Source organism: Eretmochelys imbricata, chromosome 4 (genome assembly GCF_965152235.1).
Source record: "Eretmochelys imbricata isolate rEreImb1 chromosome 4, rEreImb1.hap1, whole genome shotgun sequence".
NCBI classification, from domain to species: Eukaryota; Metazoa; Chordata; order Testudines; family Cheloniidae; genus Eretmochelys; species Eretmochelys imbricata.
Window position 1 is genome coordinate 20,957,273 of NC_135575.1, and position 16,271 is coordinate 20,973,543.

Consider the following 16,271-nt stretch of genomic DNA (forward strand, 5'->3'; position numbering starts at 1 on the left):
GTGCCAAAGATGACTGGAAAGCTTTTTACCCAAGCCGTGTCAGCAGAGAGAGGGTAGATGAGGTACGTAAGCTGTGTAACTACCACTCAAAATTTACTGCAAAAATAATTATGTGAGGCGATTGTTGTACATAATTAATATTCAAAGCAATTAATGAATACATTTACATATTTACGCATATCACATAGCTGCATTTCAGAGTGCAAAAATCCCATGGGGTTTTGATCCAAAAAGGATGCAGGATTTATGCAGGCAAGTTTTCATTAGGCATTGTGGTTTCTAGCACTGCACACAGTGCCAGGACCCTTCACGCTACAGCAAGGTTCTATGTAGAAACAGATCAAATTTAAATTCAATATACAGGGCTGCTTCCCACATAACAAGGGATGGGTGAGTGGGGAGTCCCTGATTTTTGATCCAGAGTAATCAATCGTGATCCATTGTAAATCATTCTATTTAGGACTCCTGCCATGTAAGGAGAGAGACACATGGGGATATGCCAGCCCCTGTGTGTGGGAGTGGGGTGAGGTGAGAGTGGACAAAGGGTCATCCACATGGATCTTGCTTCAGAGCTGGAACCTTTTGCCCAAGCTACCACATCTGATTGCATCCTCTTCCCTGGTAAATGACACTTGCATTGGTGCCAAATTCCTCTGGGAACCTAAATGAAATGAGGATAAAATGCATGGACCTCCCAAGTATCTATTTCCAGCTGGCTCAACAGCCCTCCTCTCAGAGCTATCTATTGTTGACCACTGCGTATAATAGTATTCCATGCAATGTGTGGCAATTCTCTGTTTTTATTTTCACTATGCTATAAACTAGATACATTAGAAGGGAAACAATTTGCGAAACTGTGGAGGACTTTCCCTAGCCATTATTTACACCACCACATATCAGTTTTGTTCATATAAGGAGTTTACTTGTTTCCTAGGTTTTGGTGAGCTTTTCAAAGATGCCTAGGACAGTCAGGCACGCTCCACCCATTGGAATTTAATTGGAGTTGGGTCCTTAACTCCCCCGAGGAACCTGTGGACATCTCACCCTTTATCTTTGGCATGTTCCACCTATTTGAGAGGTGAAGTCAATAGCAAAGCTCCTATTTGACTTGGACAATGCCAGGATTTCATCCCAGAAATTGAATAAACAAATTAGTTAAAGGGGCTCCTAACTTAAATTATTAGATGTATTTTGATTTTTAAAGGCTTTATAGAGTACACAGCATATTTAAAAAGCACAGATTAGAAACTAAATTGTTAAATTTTTCCTCCTTCTCTCCTAAATTTACCTCTTTAGTTCGCTGGAAAAAAAAGTTACTGAACCTTCTATATATGTTCAATGCCAAGAATAGTAACAGGGAAAAATCCTTACCATGTATTTATATGTTCACATCATTCATTTGCGTAAATGGTTGTAGCAGCCACTTTGATTTATATGGCCGGCAGATGTTGGAACTTAAAGCACCTGCTAAGAAAAGCTGATTCTTTATAGCCATGGCCTACCCCTGTCTCCATGGGATTTTATTTTTCCCCTGGCCTCCTTGCTGTGGCCCAGCAGTATCTGTGCTATTAGTTCATTTGTGCAGGCAGCATCTGTGGTGGGTCTTGGACGCTCCATTCTGTGTATCTGCCAGGCCTGCTTTGATAGCACAGCCAAGCCACTGCTGGTTGACTTGTGAAAAATGCCAGAAGCTTCTTTTTCTGTGCGTACAAAATCAGTCCAGGAGGCCTGTGACATGAGGTAAGCGTAACTCATTCTACTATATTGCTTAAAAAACCAGCAAAAATAAATAATTCAGGGTAACTAGTTACACCTAGGCATAACAGCTATTCAGAATCAGAGACTAATGTCCTATGGTTGAAAGAAACAGCTACCTGGTTGCTCAGCAACCACTGTTCAGAAGAAGCTGCTAGGGAGTAGCTAGAACAGTCTCAGAGTAAATCTGTCTGCTGTAACACATCAGTCTAAGTTTCTCTAAGCATTGAATATACCAGGCTCTCTCACCCACTGCTTCCAGAGACCTTAGCTCAAGTTCAAATGACATTGACTGGAGTCTGTTTCAGCTGGATGATATTTGGTTGGCATTGATTTGCCATAGCTGTAAAAATGGTGTAACAAGTACAATGTGTCATTCTGAGCTGGTCTCTTCCTATTATACCCACGGTCCAACCCCCTCCCCCTTGCCTACATCAGATGTGGGGGAACAGGACAAGATTTCAAGTTTGGCCTTTGGCATTGGCATTTGGGGCTTTCTCCAAAGAGGAAATCTGCTAACAGCAGCCCGTCGTCCCTACTTAAAAGATGGTGTCATCTCCATAGTAGAGTGCAGGGGCAGGTATATTACTGAGGTAAAGGCTCTTTCCCCCAGATCTATTCCATTTTGTTGTTTGCTTATTAGAGTGCCTGGGGTGGAGAGAGGTTGAAGGCTGAACCAAAAAAGTTCCAAATGGAGCTAAACAATAAGATAGATGCTGGGGTCTTGACCAGCTATTTGGATAAATTTAGACCCACAGAAGCCTCCAGTGTCTTTTGGTCTCACTACAGTGGTGTCACCATAAACAGTGGAAGCTGTAGTGAGAGGCAAACAGTGGACATTCTGTATTGAAAAGGCTTAGCATAACTATCCAGATTTTCATCTGTACAGTAGAATCCAGTCTATTCAGAATTAACTTGGATAATAGTGTATCTCTAGTGATGGTGAAATAGCATGTAAGTCCTAAACTGTTTCAGTGCATTGCATTGAACTTCCATTTATTGTGAAATGACTTTTTTAATACGAGGGCTACAATAGTTGTGCATTTCATTTTTTCCTTCCTAAGTGTAGTCCTTTGCACTTACCTATACTGAATATTTTGACCTGCTCTAAATTGTGCTTTCTTGCAGTCATCAGCAGTGGCAATGAGCCTAAATTCTGGTGTAGAGGATGAGACTTCAATCTGTAGCTTAATCATCCAGACCAGAGCAAGCCTTGTGGTTCAGTCCCATGCACCTCCAACAGTTTGTGCCTGTAATAACTCTCCCTCACCTGCACCTGAAAGAGCATCTTCCACTGATCGTCATATTGATAAGATGCATTTCAGTGGTCACTCCTCATTCTCTGTGTCTGAGGAATGGCTAAAGTTTATTTAGCGGAAGAGGGTTCCTACTTTTCCCATTAACTGAGCAACAGAATGTAGCATGACAGCAAAGAACTACCGAATAAAAACAAAGATTGTAGAATAGCTTTAGGGAGCAAATGAGAATGGAACATTAATGTTATTCAGTAAGGAGACTTCCCTCCCCCTCAGGCTGCTTTTCAATGCTGACACCAGGTAGTTCTTCAAGGGGTATTCTTTGGTTGCACAAAATCTGATTCACTGATGTTCTCTCATCCCAATACTCACTGTACGTGACACCTCTTAGGCCCAAGATTTATTTATTATTGAAGCACCTAGGAGCACTGGTTTATGTCCTATGCACTGTAAAAACACAGGGGGAAAAAAACCCAGTCCCTGCCCCAAGGAGCAGTTGAGCAAAACACTTATGCATGTGTATGATGCTGACTCTTGGCCTTATGTTGTGAAATCACTGCCCAGCATGGTACAATAAACTATGCCAGTGGGCTAGAGTGGACAGATTTCAGAGAGAAACAACACAAAGGAAGTGTATGGGGGGAGGGAAGGAGAAAGACTAAGTGGATACTGTAATTTGTAAATGTAGTTAAATGAAATCTGTTCTTAGTCTGCACAGATAACACCATTTATGTTGATGTAATCTATTAATGCTAAATTATGATAGCATATTAATTGCTGACTGAATCGGCATCTCATCCTCTGTCAGAGAATCACTACTAATTTAAAGTCAGATTTTCCAGTCCTTAATTAAGCAAAACCCTCACTGAAGTCAGTCAGAAGTTTTTCTTGAATTAGGATTGCATTCAAAACTAGAGCTTCATGAACTTGACTTTAGAGAGCAATATGGTGAATGCAAAATAAGCAGAAATGACTTTGGCATCGGTGCAGTTCAGAATCAATGCACGGTATCATGATGCAAAAATGAAAAATCTCTAATCGATGAAAATAATAGCTATACAGTACAGGCATGGAAGCATGCACATACAGGCCAGTACATCACATACGAATCACCACCGTTAACTGCTGACGTAAAGAGACAGATCCACGAGCTCAGCTGGCAGAGGGAACCAACAGACAAATTAGTAAGTCTGATATGGTTCATCCAGTAGGTGAGTGTGATGTATGTAAGGGAGGTGGACGTGATGATGTGGGTAGGTAAGTGAGGGTGGGAGTGGATGTGTAGTAGCTTGGTAGGTGTGATGGGGGAAAAATGAGCCCCTTCTTCTTAGACAAATTATTAAGGCAGAGGAGATCAAAGGTAGGATGCTGAGAAAGGGGTTTGTGGTCTGGGGAGATTAGCCCATTCATGGGTTCCATTGCCTCTTTACCTGATTGCCATAGTAGTAGAACACCTGAGTTTTCAGTAAAACAGTACCTCCTCCAGCTGGTAGAATCCTATAGCCATTTGTGCTTGAAAAAGCAAGCAGAAGGACTTTGTGGCTAGAGCATAGCTTATTATTTAAAATAAAAAAAAAATCACTTTTAAATAAAATCTTGTCCTCAAAAACAATCAGAGGAGGTGATCGGTGACTGCTCCCCTCACTTGAAACATGGTAAGGAGTATCTTATTCATTTATATACCAAACAGCCTTAAGGGGCGAAATGCTAAGGAGGTGGTTTAGATTTTATTTACCTTTATTCTTTAATGCTCTGGAAGAGACAGTAAGCACATCAATGAAATTTACGGATGATGATAAATTGGGAGGAGATTTGAACAGATAAATGGTAAAAAGAGACATTGATTGGTTAAAGCCATGGGCAGAAAATAGCTAAAGGAGTTTTAAGAATTCACCATTGCAAACAACTTAACTGTGAATGCCAGAAGCCTCAGGCATTAAACAGGTGCCTACCTAGAGTTAAGGAGTTTTCAGGCTGCATGATGTTGGTCTTCTTTACTGACAAAGAGAAGGTAAATTATTGCCTGTATGTACTCTGTGCTTGGGATGATAAAGATACTCGTTCAGCTCTCTCTGAAAACAGTGTAACTTGTTCTTTATTGTTTGTGTTACAGTAGCACTTAGAGTGAGTAATCCAATATCAGCCCAATTCCAGTGTTTTAGAGTAACTAAGTCAGTATTGGACCCCCATTGTTCTAAGTCTGCACAAACACATGATAATTGACAGTCCTTGCCCCCAAGGAGTTAAGAATCTAAGTAAATATGGCAGACAAAAGAAGTACTATCCCCATTTTACAGAAGGGAAGCTGTGGCACAGTGATTTGCCCACAGTCACTCAGGAAGACTGAGTTATAATTCAGTGTCTTGACCACAAGATCATCCTTCCTCCTGGTCTTTGTTACAAGTCCAAGAAAGGTCTGAGAATTGTCTTTATGTTGTAATCACAACCACTTCTGTATAGACACACCCAAACACGTCTGGTACAATCAACTCAGTCAAAGAGGCAGAAGTCAACACCACCTGAAGCATTAAAGTCAAGCCATAAATCATTAAAAATAGCATATATTAAGGCAGAATTACAGGGAGCACAGTTTTCATGCAACACAGCAGCTATGATGTTACTAAGTCTGTAGCAAATAGGGAAAGATGATTTAACTTATTACCATTATTTTACTGAGGAGTAGAGCTTAATTTGTAATGAAAGAGGTGCTGGGGCTCAAGCAAGTTTTTTACTTTAATAACTATGTGGCAGGTGCAGAGGTGCCAGGGCTATGAACTGCCAAGCCTAAAGGTGCTGGGGCTCAGCCCCTGGCACAAATTGTGCACTGCTGAGGAGGATTTTAAAATGGGGTTTTGCCTCTTTTAAAGTCTTTTTATGAGGCATAAGAAAGGCCTGAAGGTTTTTTCAAAAGGAAAATAGAGGTTTCAGTGGAAGTTGGTTCCCTGACTTTCTTAAGCTTACTTGAAAATAGCAGCCTAGATGCCTGTGCAATGTGTCACGTGGATATCATCTCCACATTTCTCTCTAGAACTGTGATTAATATTTTTATTCCTTGCTTCTCCCTTTAAATCCTCACTCTTACTTTTGATTAGTCTGAAACCATGTTTTCAAATAATCTGTACCACCTGGAAAATCTTTAAGTTAAATATTTCAGGGTCTCAATATTATTTAGTCAGCAGTGTCTCTCTTCCTTGGCAGAGTCTGTCTTTCAGCTTGCTAAGACTTCAGGTACAATACCAACCCCTTGGCAAATAACCCAGACAAATATTCTGATGTTCTCACTGAAGCACACAGCATCAGCAAAGTGATCCCAGGAGTACCTGTGTTCCTTACAGGCCTCAGCTGTGATTGTGGCTTCTGGAGAGGATAGCAACATTTGATTAAATAGAAGCTTCTGCTCAGCACAGCTTGTGGATCCACAACACAATCACCAGCCCCACATTTTTAGTTACCCCTGACTGACTCAGCAGGAGGAAAGCTTTTCTTTGAGCAAGACTTAGGTTGAGGGATGTCATCATAGATCTCTATTAACTCAGGAATGATGAAAGCAACAAAAGTTTTGAAAAGTACCTGGAGATTTTTCTTGTCTACATTATTTATTGAGTATCATTGCTGTGCTCAGATCTATACAAACATAGGGGAGTCAGGGCGACCTAAGCATGTGAACCATTGTGTTCTGAACTTGAAGTTCTCTGCTGAATCGGCGCCTGAATTGGACGTAGGCCATACAGTTCAAACTCAGACTCAAGTCCAAGAGTGCAATATCTTTTTTCAAAATGATTTAAATAAAGACTTTAAATGAAGTTCATATTATCATTTTAAACCTGCAGCACTAATGTAGGTGTGAAACAGAGCTTCTTTTCTATGACTTCAAATGATGTTGAACTCTCTGACAATTCTGGTTTGTTTGTTTGTTTTTTGTTTTTAGAATGCTACCAAAGCCTCGTGACTACCCTTTTGGAAGGCTGAGAAAATGGAGAGAGAGCATCACCATACGTTCTCTTCTACAGGGTAAGTGCCTCTTGCCTGTGGATTTTCCCATGGAGTGCGTCAATTTCCATTTTGCTGATGGGAAGGTGGTTTGGCCCAGCCTATTTTGTTTTGAAGTACTGGGGGGGCGGGGGAGCCTGTAAAGTAGAAAACTCTGATATTAAATGTAGTGATGCTTGGGGTAAGGAGCCTTCTCCTGTGGTTTTCCTGTACCGTCTCTCCACTGGGATTTTACTCTGAGAAAATGATCTCGATGTAAAAACACAGCTGTTTTCTGGCAAGGAAGACCTACCCCTGCATCGGACATGCTTCTGGATTAAAGAGACGAATACAAGGAATGATCATTGATCTGATCTGTGTGCTGATTTCTCTTAAGTAAGAATATATATCCAGTGGAGTGAGCACAGGGAATTAGGAGAATATGGACTCGAATCCCCTGGCTTCCATGTTGCACTGTGGGTGTAAAACAGTGCAACATGGGAGACAATCAGCATGGAGACATTTAACATCCACTGTGCCCAGGTGTAATTGACTACACAAGATGCAAAGCAGTGGAATATTAAGCTCCTGGGTTCTATTCCCAACTGTATTCCTAGACTGGCTATGTGGCTTCAAGCAAATCACTTAACTCCTTTCCCTCCAGTACCTCACTTATGAAATGGGCATAATAATGTTTATTACCCTTTGTTAAAGACTTTGAAATTTAGAGATAAAGAGCAAAATTCTCTAGGGGTATTAATGGGTGCAGATCTATTGACTTCAGTGGAGTGTTGCCTTGGAAATTGTTTGGGGCAGGGACCAACCATTTGTTATGTCTATACAGCACCTGGCTCAATGGGGTTGGGGCCTCCGGTGTTACCGCAATACAAATATTTTTAATAACTGTAATAAACATCAGAGAATTTGGCCCCAAAGTGCTATATAGGGGCCTGACCCAATGTCAACTGAAGTCCAGGAAAGACTGGGTTGACCGCAGCAAACACTGGATCAGGCCTTAAGTACAAAACAGTCATCTTCTGATATTTGATCAGTATGAAACCTTCATTTTGGAATCAAAGCTGTAACACTTTCCCCTCTGAATAATAAGGAATAGTTTAAACACTTAATTTTAATTGAGAAGGCACGGTAGTTGCAAGCAACAATCAGATACAAACGGAAGGAAATATTTACGGTCAATTTAGCGGGATCAGCTATCAGATGACCTGTGACACCAGCCATCGTTTACTAAAGAGCTAATTAGCTGTAAACTTATGAGACAAGTCAATTGTATCAGCACAAAGGATGAATTTGTCATTTTGAGTTGTGCTGATAGTAAAGTCTGCCAGCTAAAAATACACTGGTAGCTGCTTGTGTGTGAAAAGCAAACTTATGTGAGGCTCAGAAAAGAAGTTGCTCTAAAGTGAGTCTGAGGTGCGCTATAAAGGTCTGGACTGCATGTTGATTAAAGTCAAATGTTTGGAAAAGTTGATGTTAGCAAAATGGATAATGAAATGGACAGTAAAAAGACATTTGGGACAAATTAAGCAGTTGCACTGGTGTAAATCTGAACCCCTCTTGACACTGTAGCAAGTGCTGCAGTAGTGTTTTCAATGCAAAATAGCCTTAGCCTTGTACAGAGTTCCAGGGAGATCAATGGGACCCTGCTTGAGTGCCGGGGGTCTAGCTATGTGGAGCATATGGTAAGATTCGGGCTGTGCTGCACAGAGTAGACTATATTGCTTTTACAAATAATAAATGATGATTAAAACTCCCCAAACATAATGGGACACTATTTGTATGGACATAAACCTATGCAATCCACACAGAACTTGGCTTATTGTGTAAAGACACATCTACCTGATTATCACTAACTCTACTACTGGTATCACCATTAGGCAAGTTTTAATAAATGTGGAAAATTCTTTCCTATCTTTGAAAAGTATGAATGAGGTGCAAAAATGGGAGATACTGTAAACTTTCCACACGTATGTATGACTGTATGTGTAGGGCCAAATGATCATTACAAACAGTGATCATCAAAACCAATTTCCACTCTATATTAATATATATCTGAAACAAACTCATTGTAAAAACAACCAAGTTAAGTAATAGACATGACTAATATAAGGTGTAGGTAGAGAACCTATATCAAATGTACTGGCATTCAACATCTGAACTACAAACTCAGAAGTATGATGAAGTGAGCTGTAGCTCATGAAACCTTATGCTAAAATAAATTTGTTAGTCTCTAAGGTGCCACAAGTACTCCTTTTCTTTTTGTAAACTCAGAAACAACTCACTAGGGATAATGCTGACTTTCAGGATGCAATTGGCAACACAGATTTGACCCTGGTGAGGCTGCTTCAGTGTTGAAATATGTAGGTGCTTTTAAATCCTATTAGTTAGCCACAAGGTGATAGTTGTCATTTTAATTACTATGTGAATTAAAATAGTGTAAGCTGCAGGGAGCCACTGATTGTCTTGAGTGCCAGCCTTGACCCGAGCTGGTTGTTTTGAATGTTTTTTTCATTATTAAAATATTCAGACAGCTGTTCCAATTGCATCTGCCATTTTGTCTTCATAACATTAAAAAAGAAAGCACAGCCTTAATTCTGTAGATCTTAATTGGACCCAATTTTCAATGAAGCCAAGGGGAGTTTGCTTGATTTCATACCACAAAATTGTCCTATGTTTTTACACTGTGTATGTACAAAAGTATACACATCTTCAAAGCCACTATATCAGCCTCCTTCAGATCTCTCTTTAAAACTCACATATGCCTACAAAACACATGATGACAATGGAGGCAGCAAGGGCTAGTGGACAGAGTACTGAATTGCTGGATCACCTTGGATCACTTCCCCTTCCTGTGCCGCAGTTTCCCCAACTGTAAAATAGTGATGATGATGCTGACCTCCTTTGTAAATTGACTTAAGATTTAGTGACAAACTAAGTTAACTATTTAAAAGCAAGATATTGTTTGTATTAAAGGTCAGGACTCTGTGCTATGATCACTACTTATTCTGCTAATTATGGTGGTCTCACTGTTATTGTATGCTCTCCCTGTCTGTTTCTTATGTTCACCTGATCTCTCATCTGATGCTGAGATCGTAAGCTCTTTGGGGCAGGGACCATTTTCTTGTGTGTGTGTTTGGTGCCGAGCATAAAGGGGTCATGTTTGGGGCCTGTAGGTGCTGCCATGGTACTTATAATAATGCTGTTAATGTCTGTTTTGGACACATTTGGTGCTCCTCCAAACTGGCTGTGTTTTAAGTCCACCAAAGCCAGCCTGATCTTTGCGTATTCACTTTGCCAGACAACTAGTAGAAGTTAGCATCAGCATGTTGTGCCATTATGTCACCACATGGTGATGTTGCATGTGTCTGGCACAAGAGCCTTGCACTCTGGGAACCCCAAAGGGTGGCAGAAGCTGAAACTTGAGTTTAGGGTTTTTGGTTTTTTAACTTTTTGTCCCAGGCTGAGCCAAAAAAGTGTTTAAACTGTGAAGTATTTCACAGGAAGGGATTTCCTTTTCCGGCTAGCTTTAGTCCCAGTCTCACCATTTGCTTTTCACTCTTCCCACTCTGAACTACATTCCACTTCTTTTTTTTTTTTTTCTGATTTTTTTCCTCTCTTCCTCCCTCTGCTCTATTTTTCAGTCTCTCCTGAATGAAATCCTGATCCCCAAATCCTTTTCATTCAAGCTGAACTTTTGTGTCCAGACTGTTCCAGTGGGTTTGAAATGAAGTAGAACAATTTTCCTCATCCATAATTGACATCTCTACTGTTTTGTTTCATGAGCTTTGTAGGCAGTGGGCCATCTTCTGGCTCTGGGTACATATGTGTGCCTTCTGTTAACATGAAGAGATTTGCAAACACATACCTGAAGCGAGTAAATATCACTTCTGCTATTCTGGCATCATTCTGAAACATGATTCTTTTAATTAGTTTTTGTACTTCCATAATACATTTCATGCAAGGATATCACTGAGAAGTAAAGAGGCTTGTCCTACATTACAAACGGAGGTCAGTACCAGTTAGGAATAGAACCTAGGATCCCCACTTCCCTGGACCCTTCCCCACTCTCTGCTCACACATCCCAATTCACCAAAATGAGTGTTGGAAGGAGAGTTTGCAAACAGGCAAACAGGTTCATTACCAAAGAGAGAAAAAATGAGACTATAAATATTAAATAGAAAACATGATCCCAGTTAGTTCTCTTGTGCAAAACAGCTATTGCTGTTTCTCATCTTTTTTTTTTTTGTAACCTTACACTGCACTAGCTTTAAAATGTTGATCCTGTTTTCACTTTAATTTACCACCCACCCCATCCCCAGATGATGATGATTCTGTCATGATGGTTGTGGTCTCTGCGGTGGCCCCTCAGTCACTCTTTTCATTGGTTCATCATTCTTTAATTTATTGATTACGTTTGTCAACATCTTTCCTCCAGATCCTAGAGACCTGATGAGGATAGGTAGAACAAACACTGCAATGCAGAGTCAGCTGTTTGCTTGCAGATTTGAAAGGCAAAGAGTTCCAGGAAGGTACATTGAGTGTTCAGCTAAGTGCATAAGCTTTGTCAATGTATGATACAGTGTGCACTGAAATATCTTATATCCCTTGTGATGTGCAAGATGGTACGGTCCAGCTAAAACTTGTGTCTTATTGCTCTGCTGGTGTTTTGGGGGTATATCATCTGTTACTTACATGCTCATATCTAAATTTAAGAATTTCTTGTGTTTTTACCCCCCCCCCACCTTGTTTACTGAATTTGACTAGTCCCCAAATTTTAGAAAGGTCTGAATCAAATTTGGATCATAGCTTTGTTTTTTGGACCAGCCCCTGCTGTGAGCTCACTAAGGGCTTGTTTGGATGGGGATATGAAAGAAAGTTCGTCTGAATTAACTAAGGATGTGAATTTAAAATGGATTTGTTAAACTGTATTAAGTCCCTGTGTGGACACACTTATTTAGGGAAAAAAATGGCCCTAATTCAGTTTAGGCCTAATTTTGATCACTTTTTAATTCTGGATAAGTATGTGAGAGTTTTGTGCACAGAAGAAATGCAAAATTGGGCCATTTTTTCTTGATTCTGTTCTCACACTAATTTTATATCTGCATAACTCCTAATTTTACACTTGTATACGCAAGATGAGAATCAGACCCTTTACATTTATATTGCCTACACTGGCTATTGACACACTGGGTTCTTTTCCTAGAGGCCTGTTTTTACATGTTCATCCCCAAGTCATTTTAAACTACCAACTTGATGTTGCCTTCATATGGTCAGGCCACTGATTTGTTATTGAATTAGTCCCTCTGCCCCATCGGAGATGTCTGCTTGCCTGATCAAAATCCAGGCTTCGATGTCTAAAAGCGTTCTTTGAAAACCCAAACAGAAGTATTGTATGGCTTCAGACTTTAAACTCTATTTTTTTTTTTTTAGTGTGTCTGCAATTTTCTCTGCTGGTCAGGACGGTTAGGAGACTATCATTGACTCTGCTCTCACATTTGAAATGCATGATGTGCAGTTGAAACTCTCTTGTGGCGAAATCTGCCTTCTATCACTTTAGGAATACTGCCAGACTGTGTCATCACCTCACCCTTACTGAAGCAGAGGTATTTGTTCCTGCTTTTGTTTCATTCAGTTTGAACCATTGTATGCCCTTTTTGCTGGTCTCCCTGAACACACAATTAACAGACTGCAGCTGGTACAAAATGTGGCTGCTGGGATTCTGACTGGCACCAGATGGAGCGAGCACATAATTCTAGTTCTGTCTCAATCACACACTGGTTGCCAGTGAAATTCCATATTAGCTTCAAGGCGCTTTCCTTGACCTATAATGCCTTTTGAAATCTTGGCTTGAGCTCTCTCTAATGCAGTTGCCCTTGATATCATTTGATGTTGGTCAGCTTTATCTCAGTGGTACTCCACGTGCTCAGATATCTGGGGGATGGACATGGTATAAGAATCCGAACAGAACTAGAAATTTTTCAACTGAACTGATTTTTCCTACAAAAATTGTGTTGTTTTTTTTAAATAAAAAAAATTGCATAAACAATTAGAGTGTGGTGAAAAAAGTCTAAATAAAATGAAAACGTTCATTTCAAATTGAAGTTTTCTTTTTGGAAAATAGAAAATCTTTGGGTTTTAGTTTTCAGATATTCAGAGATTTTAACTCCTTTTCTATCCCTTTTTTACTTTTCCCTCAAAAGGGGGACGAGTGTTTTTTAAGTCAAAAATCAAACCCACATATTTTTGAAAAACAAAATTAAAATTGCAATTCGAAATGAAATGAAATGTGTAGTATACTTGCGGTTTACAACAGGGTAGTGGTACCAGTGCAACTCAAGCAGTGTTAAAGCAAATTAACTTCCCAGTGCACGGGAGGAATGACAGTGAGATGTGCTGCTCTGTTAATATAATTGATGTAAAAAATATGAGGTCACTTAAGGTTTTGCACTAGAGTGCAAGTTTGAGTTGGTGTGTTATATCAAGTGTTGTAGGCAACTTGAAAGTGGAAAGCAATGCACCAGTATTTCCCCTTAACTTATTACCATTCCTTTAAAGTTGTGGCTGGGTGGGCTGTGTCCTGCTGCAACCTATAACTGTCACTACTTGTAGTTTTTGTTTGCTAATGGATCTGTGCACTTCACTAGATAGATCTCAGGTTGTAATACCACTGTTTGTTTTTTGGGGTGGGTTTTTCCATGCGTATTTATGCAATTGTCTTGTCTTCAAAAGCAGCAAAATCCATCAGTGAAGAATTACTTAGGAACAAGCAGAGTCACCCAAAACCAAACAGGATAACTGATTTGGGGTGTGAGGCCACAGATTTCCTGTGGGATCATAACAGTATTTTATGTAAATCAGTATTTGGCTCCTTTATTGAGTCAACCCATGGTATGGAGCAGTTATTAAATAGACATTTGTAATAGGAAGCGGGCGGGAAGAAACCTTTGGGTGTTTTGAGTAAAGCCAAATCAAGGCTCACATCAAATAAAGAAATCACTTATGGCTGATTTGTTTCTAATTACAAATTGCAGAAGTATCAAGCATTCAACATTTTTGCACTTCTGGGCCTGTTTCAAGGATTCAGTTTTAAAAGATATTTATGTAATGGGCCAAATTCTTAGGGCTTTGAGAGTCCTACAAGGTGCTGAGTGCCTCAATTCCCCCTGAAGTTGAGGGTAGTCGTGGGTGTTCAGCACTGTCATGGACTCTAAGTGCCAGGAAGGATTGGGTCTTCACACCCTGTATAATCCTGACTTCATTGAATCCTATGACCCAAGTTGGGGGAAAGTTTCTCTGCTCGTCCCAAACAGTGACTCCTGTGCAAAGCCTGTTTACTAAGGGAGGAAAATCTGATGCTTTACCAATTTTGTTGTTGTATTCCATGCCTTGCCTTATTACTATTGGGGTGGGGAGTTGGTAAAGGAGAGAAGTGGCACTGTCAAGTAGTATAGACCAAAAACATAGATTTTTTTTGTTTAAAAATAGTTACAAAACTGCTACAAAATAGATTGTTTATGTTGCATTAAAAATTTTTTTAACTGTATTGGCCTGATCCTGCAATTGATTTTGCATGGGAGCAGGAACCAGGCCTATATCTTTAATAAATGTAAACATTCCCACAAATATTGGAAACATAAACACAACTGCATTGTATGTTAGTGGTCATGCATTAACACATGAAAATGGCTAGTCAGGTTTCCCTATCCGCATGAGCAAAATGCATGAAGTAAATAAAGAACATACTGTTTTTAAAGAAAACTGTTTTTAAAATTCTTTTACATTTAATAAAGAAGGGCCAAATCCTTCAGTTCTTACTCTGTCCTTATTAAGGCAAAATTCCCATTGCTATTATTGGGAATTCTGCCTAAGAAGAGACTAAGGCTGAACTAATACTGTACTTTTCAGTGAGTATTCTCTCAAATGTAAAATGTAATTTCACATGTTGTCCTCTCGCCTCATTTGAATTTGACTCTTGTGAACATTTGAGCAATCAGGTATTACTGGCTAAAATGCTTGTGGAAACTTTAAAATTCTCTATGCCAAGATTATAGACTGTTCAAGCTTAAACTCAAGTATTCACACTAGAATAGTATGGGAGGGGCACACAGCAGAGGCCCAAATTCCCAAAAGCCTTTGCTAGAGCTCTGCCACAGAAGCAATTAAACATGGCAAACAAAGATCTGTACTCTTTGAAGCTATGGTTTCTTCAAGCTTTCCTCCTGATTATGTAAGAATTATGTTCATCCAACCAGGAAATGGGAGTAATAATATATGACCAATCATAGCTTTCAAACAGAGACTAAGATGCAATTAGGATGTGTCAAATACTCACAGAGAATTATTTTCAGACCACAAAACAAAAATGTAAAATCTATCCATAAAGAAGAAGAGTACTTGTGGCAACTTAGAGACTAACAAATTTATTAGAGCATAATAAATTCGTTAGTCTCTAAGGTGCCACAAGTACTCCTGTTCTTTTTGTGGATACAAACTGATACGGCTACTACTCTGAAACCTATCCATAAAGAAACAACATTTCCCCAAACTGGAGTAAATTTGAATAATAAGTACATTAATGGAAATCACAATTTGCTCATGAAGAAAAGGAGTACTTGTGGCACCTTAGAGACTAACGAATTTATTATGCTGTCAATTTGCTCATGGACATTCTGTGAGCAGCAAAATACAACATTAAAAAATCAATATTTTGCTTTGAGCTCTAATATGTATTGCAGAATTTGGACCCTTACATGTTGTTAGTACCACAAGCAAGGGAATTTGATTTTGAATCTGGTTCTTTTAATCTTGACTTTGTTCCTTCGAACATTATTTTGAAAATGAAGGCATAGGGAGTTACATGGACACTACAAACAAATGTAAGTAAAGAAATAAGTTAAAGTGTGATTCTTCCAGCTTTGCCAGTGTTCCTTTAACTTGAATCAGTTAGGCCTACCCATATTGTTTTCATGTTCTTCATGGATGAAAGTAAAACTGGGTCATGGATCATGATTTCTGTCCATAATTCGCATCAGGTATGCCCATCGTTAAGCCAAAATGCCTCTGTCCATGGGTTCTACTGTATACTAGATAATACTGCTTTTATTTAATAGCAAATGAGCTATTCCCATACTGAGAACAATACTGTGCACCCCAAGAGTTGCCTAAAAAGGGCAGTGGTGAAGAAGTGTAGTCCCTGAAAATAGGTCAGAAAAGGACATTGTTACAGCAGGTGTCCTTGATGGAAACTGGTTTGTGCTGAATTTGCAAAAAGTG

The 16,271-nt window shown here is 39.6% G+C and overlaps 1 long non-coding RNA gene across 1 annotated transcript in view; it reads left to right on the forward strand.

The window, feature by feature from the left end:
• Nucleotides 1–16,271, forward strand: part of LOC144263487 (uncharacterized) — a 223,814-nt gene that overhangs the window by 35,398 nt on the left and 172,145 nt on the right. The window contains exon 2 of the long non-coding RNA XR_013345822.1: nucleotides 6,940–7,022. This is a non-coding gene — a long non-coding RNA (uncharacterized LOC144263487). The remainder of the gene's footprint in view (nucleotides 1–6,939; nucleotides 7,023–16,271) is intronic.